Here is a 13,308-nt window from a genome sequence, read left to right as displayed (position 1 = left end):
ACATTCTGGAACCAGGGGCCTGCCAGGAAGGTAACTTGCCAATTTGAATGAATGGATTTGCCCTTGTCTGCCGTTTTGGGCTTCTGCGGTCGTTCTTGGAACGTATCCCACCGATGGTACGGCGGTGGCGGGGGGTGGGGTGACTGCTGTAATTTCAAAGAACCCCGTTGGGCTGAAACCTGGTGTTGTGGGATTTTTAACACAGTCAAATCAGGTTGTGGGATCCCATGACTCAGCCAATGTCAAATGGCTATCAGATCAGCCCCCACAGCCCCTTCCCAACCCCCCCGCCTCCCCCCCCACCCCCGAGGCAACAAATTTATCCTAATATTTTCTTGAACAAGAAAGAAATGTCTTTAGTCTGTTTCCTGAATAGAGTGAAACCCCCATCTCTGTTTGTTTCTTCGCAAACTACTGTACGGAAGCGACCTGCTTTAGTAGCTACGTCTGTACGTAAAGATTATTCACGCAGACGATCGCCCAAGGCTGGAACTGGCTTCAGCTCCCTGGTGCCACCAGGCAGCCGTACTAACCACTGATCCACTGTGCCACCCGTACGATTTGGAACGATTTGTCATCATTTGCGGTGCAAGTAGCGAAACAGTTGTCAGTTTGTCAACTGGGTCGGATTATAATGTTGTCAGCGATCTGCAGCAATGTGAACGGAGATGTCGAATCGAGCTGCTGGTGGTGATGAGGCGCGCTTGCAGCGTGACATGTTTACACGGGGAGATCAGCTCCCTCCCCATTCTCCACAGAGAGTCGGATACAAGTAGAGAGGATATTGAAAGTGGACGATAAAGAAAGGGTGCACGGACGTAATTCGCTTTTCGCAACTTTTCGGATTGATGCGGAATGCCGAGGAGCGAATCCTGTACGTGAGGGAAACGATGATTGGCATTTATGGGCAAGCTACACCAACACAAGGGGAGGCAATGAATAGGATCTTTCCGTCAAGGCCAACATTTCTCGCCCATGCCGAGATCAGCCTGGTGGTGAGCTGCTCTCTCGAACCGCTGCAGTCCAAGTGCTGTCGGTAGCCCCGCGATGCTGTTTGGGCGGGGATTCCCGATTTTGACCCGGTAACACCGGAGGAACAAGGACATATTTGCAATTCAGGACAGCGAGTGCCTCGGGGGGGGGGAGAACTTGCGAATGGTGGTGTTCCCGTGGATCTGCTGCCGTCATCCTTCGAGGCTGCGTTGGCCATGGGTTTGCAAGGTGCTGCCTGAGGAATTCTGGTGAATCTTGTAGATGCCGGGGGAATGAATGACCCTGCCGCCGCCGCTGTCCCCGATCACCGGGAGAAACCTCTCTGCAGTCGACCTGACGTGCGGTGGCTCCGGCCCGTGCCATCTGATTGGTCGTCAGCGCGACCTACGCGGCTACGTAACAGATGGACAGAAAAGCACGGGGAAAGCACAGCGACTGCTGCAGAGTGATCTTCCGGTCTGGTTGGATATCTTGGAAGGAAGGTAGACGGTAAGGGAATAAAGGAACTTTGAATATCATCAAACTGATGGAAAGGATAGTCGGCAAATATGACCTCCACCGTTGGAGTATTAATGTGCTATCGCTTCTCGGCCTTTTGGCTTGGAATATGTGTAGTTTCTGTTCTTATCAGTTTAATCGCTGATATCTCCCGAAGGTGGGAGTGTTTGTATTAAATGGATTTTTGGAGCAGGGAGATGGCTTAAGGGCTTGCTCTGTCCTCTCCATGTATCAGCCTGGTATTGCAGTGTTTCCAGGAATGGTGCACCCAACGCTTACCCAAGTTCAAAAGCAGGTGAATGCAATGTGAATCTCTTGCCTTTGCTAGTTTGCCGTGTTGATGGCAGTCAGTGATTGTTGCATCTATTGTCTTTTCAGTTGCAGGAAACTATCGTCTTTTGTTACGGGTTTTCTGTCTTATGAACCTGCTCTGCAGTTACCTGATGAAGGTGCAGCACGCTGAAAGCCAGGACAGGGGTAACCCCAACGTGCTACAGGGAACATTCTGGAACCAGGGGCCTGCCAGGAAGGTAACTTGCCAATTTGAATGAATGGATTTGCCCTTGTCTGCCGTTTTGGGCTTCTGCGGTCGTTCTTGGAACGTATCCCACCGATGGTACGGCGGTGGCGGGGGGTGGGGTGACTGCTGTAATTTCAAAGAACCCCGTTGGGCTGAAACCTGGTGTTGTGGGATTTTTAACACAGTCAAATCAGGTTGTGGGATCCCATGACTCAGCCAATGTCAAATGGCTATCAGATCAGCCCCCACAGCCCCTTCCCAACCCCCCCGCCTCCCCCCCCACCCCCGAGGCAACAAATTTATCCTAATATTTTCTTGAACAAGAAAGAAATGTCTTTAGTCTGTTTCCTGAATAGAGTGAAACCCCCATCTCTGTTTGTTTCTTCGCAAACTACTGTACGGAAGCGACCTGCTTTAGTAGCTACGTCTGTACGTAAAGATTATTCACGCAGACGATCGCCCAAGGCTGGAACTGGCTTCAGCTCCCTGGTGCCACCAGGCAGCCGTACTAACCACTGATCCACTGTGCCACCCGTACGATTTGGAACGATTTGTCATCATTTGCGGTGCAAGTAGCGAAACAGTTGTCAGTTTGTCAACTGGGTCGGATTATAATGTTGTCAGCGATCTGCAGCAATGTGAACGGAGATGTCGAATCGAGCTGCTGGTGGTGATGAGGCGCGCTTGCAGCGTGACATGTTTACACGGGGAGATCAGCTCCCTCCCCATTCTCCACAGAGAGTCGGATACAAGTAGAGAGGATATTGAAAGTGGACGATAAAGAAAGGGTGCACGGACGTAATTCGCTTTTCGCAACTTTTCGGATTGATGCGGAATGCCGAGGAGCGAATCCTGTACGTGAGGGAAACGATGATTGGCATTTATGGGCAAGCTACACCAACACAAGGGGAGGCAATGAATAGGATCTTTCCGTCAAGGCCAACATTTCTCGCCCATGCCGAGATCAGCCTGGTGGTGAGCTGCTCTCTCGAACCGCTGCAGTCCAAGTGCTGTCGGTAGCCCCGCGATGCTGTTTGGGCGGGGATTCCCGATTTTGACCCGGTAACACCGGAGGAACAAGGACATATTTGCAATTCAGGACAGCGAGTGCCTCGGGGGGGGGGAGAACTTGCGAATGGTGGTGTTCCCGTGGATCTGCTGCCGTCATCCTTCGAGGCTGCGTTGGCCATGGGTTTGCAAGGTGCTGCCTGAGGAATTCTGGTGAATCTTGTAGATGCCGGGGGAATGAATGACCCTGCCGCCGCCGCTGTCCCCGATCACCGGGAGAAACCTCTCTGCAGTCGACCTGACGTGCGGTGGCTCCGGCCCGTGCCATCTGATTGGTCGTCAGCGCGACCTACGCGGCTACGTAACAGATGGACAGAAAAGCACGGGGAAAGCACAGCGACTGCTGCAGAGTGATCTTCCGGTCTGGTTGGATATCTTGGAAGGAAGGTAGACGGTAAGGGAATAAAGGAACTTTGAATATCATCAAACTGATGGAAAGGATAGTCGGCAAATATGACCTCCACCGTTGGAGTATTAATGTGCTATCGCTTCTCGGCCTTTTGGCTTGGAATATGTGTAGTTTCTGTTCTTATCAGTTTAATCGCTGATATCTCCCGAAGGTGGGAGTGTTTGTATTAAATGGATTTTTGGAGCAGGGAGATGGCTTAAGGGCTTGCTCTGTCCTCTCCATGTATCAGCCTGGTATTGCAGTGTTTCCAGGAATGGTGCACCCAACGCTTACCCAAGTTCAAAAGCAGGTGAATGCAATGTGAATCTCTTGCCTTTGCTAGTTTGCCGTGTTGATGGCAGTCAGTGATTGTTGCATCTATTGTCTTTTCAGTTGCAGGAAACTATCGTCTTTTGTTACGGGTTTTCTGTCTTATGAACCTGCTCTGCAGTTACCTGATGAAGGTGCAGCACGCTGAAAGCCAGGACAGGGGTAACCCCAACGTGCTACAGGGAACATTCTGGAACCAGGGGCCTGCCAGGAAGGTAACTTGCCAATTTGAATGAATGGATTTGCCCTTGTCTGCCGTTTTGGGCTTCTGCGGTCGTTCTTGGAACGTATCCCACCGATGGTACGGCGGTGGCGGGGGGTGGGGTGACTGCTGTAATTTCAAAGAACCCCGTTGGGCTGAAACCTGGTGTTGTGGGATTTTTAACACAGTCAAATCAGGTTGTGGGATCCCATGACTCAGCCAATGTCAAATGGCTATCAGATCAGCCCCCACAGCCCCTTCCCAACCCCCCCGCCTCCCCCCCCACCCCCGAGGCAACAAATTTATCCTAATATTTTCTTGAACAAGGAAGAAATGTCTTTAGTCTGTTTCCTGAATAGAGTGAAACCCCCATCTCTGTTTGTTTCTTCGCAAACTACTGTACGGAAGCGACCTGCTTTAGTAGCTACGTCTGTACGTAAAGATTATTCACGCAGACGATCGCCCAAGGCTGGAACTGGCTTCAGCTCCCTGGTGCCACCAGGCAGCCGTACTAACCACTGATCCACTGTGCCACCCGTACGATTTGGAACGATTTGTCATCATTTGCGGTGCAAGTAGCGAAACAGTTGTCAGTTTGTCAACTGGGTCGGATTATAATGTTGTCAGCGATCTGCAGCAATGTGAACGGAGATGTCGAATCGAGCTGCTGGTGGTGATGAGGCGCGCTTGCAGCGTGACATGTTTACACGGGGAGATCAGCTCCCTCCCCATTCTCCACAGAGAGTCGGATACAAGTAGAGAGGATATTGAAAGTGGACGATAAAGAAAGGGTGCACGGACGTAATTCGCTTTTCGCAACTTTTCGGATTGATGCGGAATGCCGAGGAGCGAATCCTGTACGTGAGGGAAACGATGATTGGCATTTATGGGCAAGCTACACCAACACAAGGGGAGGCAATGAATAGGATCTTTCCGTCAAGGCCAACATTTCTCGCCCATGCCGAGATCAGCCTGGTGGTGAGCTGCTCTCTCGAACCGCTGCAGTCCAAGTGCTGTCGGTAGCCCCGCGATGCTGTTTGGGCGGGGATTCCCGATTTTGACCCGGTAACACCGGAGGAACAAGGACATATTTGCAATTCAGGACAGCGAGTGCCTCGGGGGGGGGGAGAACTTGCGAATGGTGGTGTTCCCGTGGATCTGCTGCCGTCATCCTTCGAGGCTGCGTTGGCCATGGGTTTGCAAGGTGCTGCCTGAGGAATTCTGGTGAATCTTGTAGATGCCGGGGGAATGAATGACCCTGCCGCCGCCGCTGTCCCCGATCACCGGGAGAAACCTCTCTGCAGTCGACCTGACGTGCGGTGGCTCCGGCCCGTGCCATCTGATTGGTCGTCAGCGCGACCTACGCGGCTACGTAACAGATGGACAGAAAAGCACGGGGAAAGCACAGCGACTGCTGCAGAGTGATCTTCCGGTCTGGTTGGATATCTTGGAAGGAAGGTAGACGGTAAGGGAATAAAGGAACTTTGAATATCATCAAACTGATGGAAAGGATAGTCGGCAAATATGACCTCCACCGTTGGAGTATTAATGTGCTATCGCTTCTCGGCCTTTTGGCTTGGAATATGTGTAGTTTCTGTTCTTATCAGTTTAATCGCTGATATCTCCCGAAGGTGGGAGTGTTTGTATTAAATGGATTTTTGGAGCAGGGAGATGGCTTAAGGGCTTGCTCTGTCCTCTCCATGTATCAGCCTGGTATTGCAGTGTTTCCAGGAATGGTGCACCCAACGCTTACCCAAGTTCAAAAGCAGGTGAATGCAATGTGAATCTCTTGCCTTTGCTAGTTTGCCGTGTTGATGGCAGTCAGTGATTGTTGCATCTATTGTCTTTTCAGTTGCAGGAAACTATCGTCTTTTGTTACGGGTTTTCTGTCTTATGAACCTGCTCTGCAGTTACCTGATGAAGGTGCAGCACGCTGAAAGCCAGGACAGGGGTAACCCCAACGTGCTACAGGGAACATTCTGGAACCAGGGGCCTGCCAGGAAGGTAACTTGCCAATTTGAATGAATGGATTTGCCCTTGTCTGCCGTTTTGGGCTTCTGCGGTCGTTCTTGGAACGTATCCCACCGATGGTACGGCGGTGGCGGGGGGTGGGGTGACTGCTGTAATTTCAAAGAACCCCGTTGGGCTGAAACCTGGTGTTGTGGGATTTTTAACACAGTCAAATCAGGTTGTGGGATCCCATGACTCAGCCAATGTCAAATGGCTATCAGATCAGCCCCCACAGCCCCTTCCCAACCCCCCCGCCTCCCCCCCCACCCCCGAGGCAACAAATTTATCCTAATATTTTCTTGAACAAGAAAGAAATGTCTTTAGTCTGTTTCCTGAATAGAGTGAAACCCCCATCTCTGTTTGTTTCTTCGCAAACTACTGTACGGAAGCGACCTGCTTTAGTAGCTACGTCTGTACGTAAAGATTATTCACGCAGACGATCGCCCAAGGCTGGAACTGGCTTCAGCTCCCTGGTGCCACCAGGCAGCCGTACTAACCACTGATCCACTGTGCCACCCGTACGATTTGGAACGATTTGTCATCATTTGCGGTGCAAGTAGCGAAACAGTTGTCAGTTTGTCAACTGGGTCGGATTATAATGTTGTCAGCGATCTGCAGCAATGTGAACGGAGATGTCGAATCGAGCTGCTGGTGGTGATGAGGCGCGCTTGCAGCGTGACATGTTTACACGGGGAGATCAGCTCCCTCCCCATTCTCCACAGAGAGTCGGATACAAGTAGAGAGGATATTGAAAGTGGACGATAAAGAAAGGGTGCACGGACGTAATTCGCTTTTCGCAACTTTTCGGATTGATGCGGAATGCCGAGGAGCGAATCCTGTACGTGAGGGAAACGATGATTGGCATTTATGGGCAAGCTACACCAACACAAGGGGAGGCAATGAATAGGATCTTTCCGTCAAGGCCAACATTTCTCGCCCATGCCGAGATCAGCCTGGTGGTGAGCTGCTCTCTCGAACCGCTGCAGTCCAAGTGCTGTCGGTAGCCCCGCGATGCTGTTTGGGCGGGGATTCCCGATTTTGACCCGGTAACACCGGAGGAACAAGGACATATTTGCAATTCAGGACAGCGAGTGCCTCGGGGGGGGGGAGAACTTGCGAATGGTGGTGTTCCCGTGGATCTGCTGCCGTCATCCTTCGAGGCTGCGTTGGCCATGGGTTTGCAAGGTGCTGCCTGAGGAATTCTGGTGAATCTTGTAGATGAATGAATGATGCCGGGGGAATGAATGACCCTGCCGCCGCCGCTGTCCCCGATCACCGGGAGAAACCTCTCTGCAGTCGACCTGACGTGCGGTGGCTCCGGCCCGTGCCATCTGATTGGTCGTCAGCGCGACCTACGCGGCTACGTAACAGATGGACAGAAAAGCACGGGGAAAGCACAGCGACTGCTGCAGAGTGATCTTCCGGTCTGGTTGGATATCTTGGAAGGAAGGTAGACGGTAAGGGAATAAAGGAACTTTGAATATCATCAAACTGATGGAAAGGATAGTCGGCAAATATGACCTCCACCGTTGGAGTATTAATGTGCTATCGCTTCTCGGCCTTTTGGCTTGGAATATGTGTAGTTTCTGTTCTTATCAGTTTAATCGCTGATATCTCCCGAAGGTGGGAGTGTTTGTATTAAATGGATTTTTGGAGCAGGGAGATGGCTTAAGGGCTTGCTCTGTCCTCTCCATGTATCAGCCTGGTATTGCAGTGTTTCCAGGAATGGTGCACCCAACGCTTACCCAAGTTCAAAAGCAGGTGAATGCAATGTGAATCTCTTGCCTTTGCTAGTTTGCCGTGTTGATGGCAGTCAGTGATTGTTGCATCTATTGTCTTTTCAGTTGCAGGAAACTATCGTCTTTTGTTACGGGTTTTCTGTCTTATGAACCTGCTCTGCAGTTACCTGATGAAGGTGCAGCACGCTGAAAGCCAGGACAGGGGTAACCCCAACGTGCTACAGGGAACATTCTGGAACCAGGGGCCTGCCAGGAAGGTAACTTGCCAATTTGAATGAATGGATTTGCCCTTGTCTGCCGTTTTGGGCTTCTGCGGTCGTTCTTGGAACGTATCCCACCGATGGTACGGCGGTGGCGGGGGGTGGGGTGACTGCTGTAATTTCAAAGAACCCCGTTGGGCTGAAACCTGGTGTTGTGGGATTTTTAACACAGTCAAATCAGGTTGTGGGATCCCATGACTCAGCCAATGTCAAATGGCTATCAGATCAGCCCCCACAGCCCCTTCCCAACCCCCCCGCCTCCCCCCCCACCCCCGAGGCAACAAATTTATCCTAATATTTTCTTGAACAAGAAAGAAATGTCTTTAGTCTGTTTCCTGAATAGAGTGAAACCCCCATCTCTGTTTGTTTCTTCGCAAACTACTGTACGGAAGCGACCTGCTTTAGTAGCTACGTCTGTACGTAAAGATTATTCACGCAGACGATCGCCCAAGGCTGGAACTGGCTTCAGCTCCCTGGTGCCACCAGGCAGCCGTACTAACCACTGATCCACTGTGCCACCCGTACGATTTGGAACGATTTGTCATCATTTGCGGTGCAAGTAGCGAAACAGTTGTCAGTTTGTCAACTGGGTCGGATTATAATGTTGTCAGCGATCTGCAGCAATGTGAACGGAGATGTCGAATCGAGCTGCTGGTGGTGATGAGGCGCGCTTGCAGCGTGACATGTTTACACGGGGAGATCAGCTCCCTCCCCATTCTCCACAGAGAGTCGGATACAAGTAGAGAGGATATTGAAAGTGGACGATAAAGAAAGGGTGCACGGACGTAATTCGCTTTTCGCAACTTTTCGGATTGATGCGGAATGCCGAGGAGCGAATCCTGTACGTGAGGGAAACGATGATTGGCATTTATGGGCAAGCTACACCAACACAAGGGGAGGCAATGAATAGGATCTTTCCGTCAAGGCCAACATTTCTCGCCCATGCCGAGATCAGCCTGGTGGTGAGCTGCTCTCTCGAACCGCTGCAGTCCAAGTGCTGTCGGTAGCCCCGCGATGCTGTTTGGGCGGGGATTCCCGATTTTGACCCGGTAACACCGGAGGAACAAGGACATATTTGCAATTCAGGACAGCGAGTGCCTCGGGGGGGGGGAGAACTTGCGAATGGTGGTGTTCCCGTGGATCTGCTGCCGTCATCCTTCGAGGCTGCGTTGGCCATGGGTTTGCAAGGTGCTGCCTGAGGAATTCTGGTGAATCTTGTAGATATGAATGCCGGGGGAATGAATGACCCTGCCGCCGCCGCTGTCCCCGATCACCGGGAGAAACCTCTCTGCAGTCGACCTGACGTGCGGTGGCTCCGGCCCGTGCCATCTGATTGGTCGTCAGCGCGACCTACGCGGCTACGTAACAGATGGACAGAAAAGCACGGGGAAAGCACAGCGACTGCTGCAGAGTGATCTTCCGGTCTGGTTGGATATCTTGGAAGGAAGGTAGACGGTAAGGGAATAAAGGAACTTTGAATATCATCAAACTGATGGAAAGGATAGTCGGCAAATATGACCTCCACCGTTGGAGTATTAATGTGCTATCGCTTCTCGGCCTTTTGGCTTGGAATATGTGTAGTTTCTGTTCTTATCAGTTTAATCGCTGATATCTCCCGAAGGTGGGAGTGTTTGTATTAAATGGATTTTTGGAGCAGGGAGATGGCTTAAGGGCTTGCTCTGTCCTCTCCATGTATCAGCCTGGTATTGCAGTGTTTCCAGGAATGGTGCACCCAACGCTTACCCAAGTTCAAAAGCAGGTGAATGCAATGTGAATCTCTTGCCTTTGCTAGTTTGCCGTGTTGATGGCAGTCAGTGATTGTTGCATCTATTGTCTTTTCAGTTGCAGGAAACTATCGTCTTTTGTTACGGGTTTTCTGTCTTATGAACCTGCTCTGCAGTTACCTGATGAAGGTGCAGCACGCTGAAAGCCAGGACAGGGGTAACCCCAACGTGCTACAGGGAACATTCTGGAACCAGGGGCCTGCCAGGAAGGTAACTTGCCAATTTGAATGAATGGATTTGCCCTTGTCTGCCGTTTTGGGCTTCTGCGGTCGTTCTTGGAACGTATCCCACCGATGGTACGGCGGTGGCGGGGGGTGGGGTGACTGCTGTAATTTCAAAGAACCCCGTTGGGCTGAAACCTGGTGTTGTGGGATTTTTAACACAGTCAAATCAGGTTGTGGGATCCCATGACTCAGCCAATGTCAAATGGCTATCAGATCAGCCCCCACAGCCCCTTCCCAACCCCCCCGCCTCCCCCCCCACCCCCGAGGCAACAAATTTATCCTAATATTTTCTTGAACAAGGAAGAAATGTCTTTAGTCTGTTTCCTGAATAGAGTGAAACCCCCATCTCTGTTTGTTTCTTCGCAAACTACTGTACGGAAGCGACCTGCTTTAGTAGCTACGTCTGTACGTAAAGATTATTCACGCAGACGATCGCCCAAGGCTGGAACTGGCTTCAGCTCCCTGGTGCCACCAGGCAGCCGTACTAACCACTGATCCACTGTGCCACCCGTACGATTTGGAACGATTTGTCATCATTTGCGGTGCAAGTAGCGAAACAGTTGTCAGTTTGTCAACTGGGTCGGATTATAATGTTGTCAGCGATCTGCAGCAATGTGAACGGAGATGTCGAATCGAGCTGCTGGTGGTGATGAGGCGCGCTTGCAGCGTGACATGTTTACACGGGGAGATCAGCTCCCTCCCCATTCTCCACAGAGAGTCGGATACAAGTAGAGAGGATATTGAAAGTGGACGATAAAGAAAGGGTGCACGGACGTAATTCGCTTTTCGCAACTTTTCGGATTGATGCGGAATGCCGAGGAGCGAATCCTGTACGTGAGGGAAACGATGATTGGCATTTATGGGCAAGCTACACCAACACAAGGGGAGGCAATGAATAGGATCTTTCCGTCAAGGCCAACATTTCTCGCCCATGCCGAGATCAGCCTGGTGGTGAGCTGCTCTCTCGAACCGCTGCAGTCCAAGTGCTGTCGGTAGCCCCGCGATGCTGTTTGGGCGGGGATTCCCGATTTTGACCCGGTAACACCGGAGGAACAAGGACATATTTGCAATTCAGGACAGCGAGTGCCTCGGGGGGGGGGAGAACTTGCGAATGGTGGTGTTCCCGTGGATCTGCTGCCGTCATCCTTCGAGGCTGCGTTGGCCATGGGTTTGCAAGGTGCTGCCTGAGGAATTCTGGTGAATCTTGTAGATGCCGGGGGAATGAATGACCCTGCCGCCGCCGCTGTCCCCGATCACCGGGAGAAACCTCTCTGCAGTCGACCTGACGTGCGGTGGCTCCGGCCCGTGCCATCTGATTGGTCGTCAGCGCGACCTACGCGGCTACGTAACAGATGGACAGAAAAGCACGGGGAAAGCACAGCGACTGCTGCAGAGTGATCTTCCGGTCTGGTTGGATATCTTGGAAGGAAGGTAGACGGTAAGGGAATAAAGGAACTTTGAATATCATCAAACTGATGGAAAGGATAGTCGGCAAATATGACCTCCACCGTTGGAGTATTAATGTGCTATCGCTTCTCGGCCTTTTGGCTTGGAATATGTGTAGTTTCTGTTCTTATCAGTTTAATCGCTGATATCTCCCGAAGGTGGGAGTGTTTGTATTAAATGGATTTTTGGAGCAGGGAGATGGCTTAAGGGCTTGCTCTGTCCTCTCCATGTATCAGCCTGGTATTGCAGTGTTTCCAGGAATGGTGCACCCAACGCTTACCCAAGTTCAAAAGCAGGTGAATGCAATGTGAATCTCTTGCCTTTGCTAGTTTGCCGTGTTGATGGCAGTCAGTGATTGTTGCATCTATTGTCTTTTCAGTTGCAGGAAACTATCGTCTTTTGTTACGGGTTTTCTGTCTTATGAACCTGCTCTGCAGTTACCTGATGAAGGTGCAGCACGCTGAAAGCCAGGACAGGGGTAACCCCAACGTGCTACAGGGAACATTCTGGAACCAGGGGCCTGCCAGGAAGGTAACTTGCCAATTTGAATGAATGGATTTGCCCTTGTCTGCCGTTTTGGGCTTCTGCGGTCGTTCTTGGAACGTATCCCACCGATGGTACGGCGGTGGCGGGGGGTGGGGTGACTGCTGTAATTTCAAAGAACCCCGTTGGGCTGAAACCTGGTGTTGTGGGATTTTTAACACAGTCAAATCAGGTTGTGGGATCCCATGACTCAGCCAATGTCAAATGGCTATCAGATCAGCCCCCACAGCCCCTTCCCAACCCCCCCGCCTCCCCCCCACCCCCGAGGCAACAAATTTATCCTAATATTTTCTTGAACAAGAAAGAAATGTCTTTAGTCTGTTTCCTGAATAGAGTGAAACCCCCATCTCTGTTTGTTTCTTCGCAAACTACTGTACGGAAGCGACCTGCTTTAGTAGCTACGTCTGTACGTAAAGATTATTCACGCAGACGATCGCCCAAGGCTGGAACTGGCTTCAGCTCCCTGGTGCCACCAGGCAGCCGTACTAACCACTGATCCACTGTGCCACCCGTACGATTTGGAACGATTTGTCATCATTTGCGGTGCAAGTAGCGAAACAGTTGTCAGTTTGTCAACTGGGTCGGATTATAATGTTGTCAGCGATCTGCAGCAATGTGAACGGAGATGTCGAATCGAGCTGCTGGTGGTGATGAGGCGCGCTTGCAGCGTGACATGTTTACACGGGGAGATCAGCTCCCTCCCCATTCTCCACAGAGAGTCGGATACAAGTAGAGAGGATATTGAAAGTGGACGATAAAGAAAGGGTGCACGGACGTAATTCGCTTTTCGCAACTTTTCGGATTGATGCGGAATGCCGAGGAGCGAATCCTGTACGTGAGGGAAACGATGATTGGCATTTATGGGCAAGCTACACCAACACAAGGGGAGGCAATGAATAGGATCTTTCCGTCAAGGCCAACATTTCTCGCCCATGCCGAGATCAGCCTGGTGGTGAGCTGCTCTCTCGAACCGCTGCAGTCCAAGTGCTGTCGGTAGCCCCGCGATGCTGTTTGGGCGGGGATTCCCGATTTTGACCCGGTAACACCGGAGGAACAAGGACATATTTGCAATTCAGGACAGCGAGTGCCTCGGGGGGGGGGAGAACTTGCGAATGGTGGTGTTCCCGTGGATCTGCTGCCGTCATCCTTCGAGGCTGCGTTGGCCATGGGTTTGCAAGGTGCTGCCTGAGGAATTCTGGTGAATCTTGTAGATGCCGGGGGAATGAATGACCCTGCCGCCGCCGCTGTCCCCGATCACCGGGAGAAACCTCTCTGCAGTCGACCTGACGTGCGGTGGCTCCGG

General features: G+C 51.6%; 6 non-coding genes across 6 annotated transcripts; all 6 read left to right on the top strand.

Moving 5' to 3' along the window:
* Positions 1-1,572: 1,572 nt before the first annotated feature.
* On the top strand, positions 1,573-1,764 carry LOC132809537 (U2 spliceosomal RNA). The gene has a single exon (XR_009642400.1). It is a non-coding gene; the product is annotated as a U2 spliceosomal RNA (small nuclear RNA).
* Positions 1,765-3,563: 1,799 nt separating this feature from the next.
* On the top strand, positions 3,564-3,755 carry LOC132809535 (U2 spliceosomal RNA). The gene has a single exon (XR_009642399.1). It is a non-coding gene; the product is annotated as a U2 spliceosomal RNA (small nuclear RNA).
* A 1,799-nt stretch (positions 3,756-5,554) lies between these two features.
* On the top strand, positions 5,555-5,746 carry LOC132809534 (U2 spliceosomal RNA). The gene has a single exon (XR_009642398.1). It is a non-coding gene; the product is annotated as a U2 spliceosomal RNA (small nuclear RNA).
* Positions 5,747-7,556: 1,810 nt separating this feature from the next.
* On the top strand, positions 7,557-7,748 carry LOC132809533 (U2 spliceosomal RNA). The gene has a single exon (XR_009642397.1). It is a non-coding gene; the product is annotated as a U2 spliceosomal RNA (small nuclear RNA).
* Positions 7,749-9,553: 1,805 nt separating this feature from the next.
* On the top strand, positions 9,554-9,745 carry LOC132809532 (U2 spliceosomal RNA). Its single transcript, XR_009642396.1, has one exon. It is a non-coding gene; the product is annotated as a U2 spliceosomal RNA (small nuclear RNA).
* A 1,799-nt stretch (positions 9,746-11,544) lies between these two features.
* On the top strand, positions 11,545-11,736 carry LOC132809531 (U2 spliceosomal RNA). The gene has a single exon (XR_009642395.1). It is a non-coding gene; the product is annotated as a U2 spliceosomal RNA (small nuclear RNA).
* The last annotated feature ends 1,572 nt before the right edge of the window (positions 11,737-13,308 follow it).

The sequence above is a fragment of the Hemiscyllium ocellatum genome, unplaced genomic scaffold (assembly GCF_020745735.1).
Source record: "Hemiscyllium ocellatum isolate sHemOce1 unplaced genomic scaffold, sHemOce1.pat.X.cur. scaffold_1300_pat_ctg1, whole genome shotgun sequence".
NCBI classification, from domain to species: domain Eukaryota; kingdom Metazoa; phylum Chordata; class Chondrichthyes; order Orectolobiformes; family Hemiscylliidae; genus Hemiscyllium; species Hemiscyllium ocellatum.
This window is presented reverse-complemented; position numbering and strand designations above follow the sequence as displayed.